The following is a 1,462-nucleotide window of genomic DNA, read 5'->3' as shown; positions in this document are numbered from 1 at the left end:
TAGTTCCAATACGCTAAATCCTGTCTGGGAGTTGCTCAAACCTCCCTGTGACAGGGTGCCTATTGTGCTGCCTTCCTCTGCTTGAGGTTGGCTCAGCAGCAGGAGAGCAGAAATGTGTCTCTGGTCGTCAGCAACATTTTTGTGCTGTTCCGGTAGAGAATGCTGGTACTGGGATGACCAGGGACACACAAAGCTTGCTTCTGAATGGTGGAACCATACCTCCTACACTGGTTACCGGTTTGGAGCTGTGATTCCAAGATGTTTGATACCAAACACACCATGTTTTGCTTCAGCCGTTTTCGAGAGATAGCATTTACCGCGAGGTTATAATGCAACTCTACCTATATGTCTGGCTATGTCACAGACAACCCGGGAGAATGGTCTGCGAAGGCTGCAGAGGGGATCTGCTCATGCAGGGGCACCCTCTCACGTAAAACCAAGCACCCAGCCTTCAGGATTGTCAAGACCTGCAATAGGGGTGTCTGCTCTTGCAGGGTCACCCTCTCACGTAAAACCAAGCACCCCGCCTTCAGGATTGTCAAGACCTGCAATAGGGGTGACTTATAGGTTATAAATGTAGTGACCTATATAGTGAACCTATATCTATTTTAAGTGGTGCATGCACCAGCTTATACAGGCTGCAATGGTAGACCTGTAATTCCATTTTGCATGGTCTCCCCTGGGTGGCATAATACATGCTTCAGCCCAGGGGAGGCCTCTGGGGTACCAGTGTCCTGGGTACAAGGACACCATATACTAGAGACTTATAAGGGTACCCCAGTAACCAATATGGAGTGTACCCAAGTACATGTCAATACATTTTAGGGAGAAAGCAGATAGACCGGGGTCCTGATTAGCAGGATCCCAGTCAGACTAGTCACAAACAGTGTAACTTGAAGCAAAAACTGGGGGTAACCATAAGAAGCAGATCCTACTTTCTTACACTATTTATTCTTTTTTCACTTATTCTATAAACTGGGAAGAATTAAAGAGGTTGTCCAGCAGGCCTAGCCGTCGGGGAGGTTTCGTGACCAACCTACCACTACATTTTAAAAAACAATACCAATTCACTGGGAAAAAAACAACGGTTACAGGGATATTATAGTTAGGAAACAGAATTAAAAAACCTTAGAAATTCACTGAATAAACCAGAGGTAACAGGGACGTTATAGTTAGGCTCACATTTCTCTTGTACAAAACCAGAGAAATTTAGCAGTTCTAGTTAGCTCAGCTAACTATAACTTACATCCTCACATGCACCGCTTATGATCTCACATATTATTTCACTCATGGCATGGTCAGTGAGATCACTCATGACATCTCAAATAACATTACTGATTACATCAATCATAGTTCATACACATATATACAGAATGTAGAAATTAATCAACAAGAAACTTGTGGTTCAATTACACAGAGTTTAAATCATATGTTTTGCTGGTTTATGCTGCTGTTCCAAATA

The sequence above is a fragment of the Lissotriton vulgaris genome, chromosome 1_1 (assembly GCF_964263255.1).
Source record: "Lissotriton vulgaris chromosome 1_1, aLisVul1.2, whole genome shotgun sequence".
In the NCBI taxonomy this organism is placed as follows: Eukaryota; Metazoa; Chordata; class Amphibia; order Caudata; family Salamandridae; genus Lissotriton; species Lissotriton vulgaris.
The sequence above is the reverse complement of the archived record's forward strand: the minus strand, read 5'-3'. Positions refer to the sequence as shown.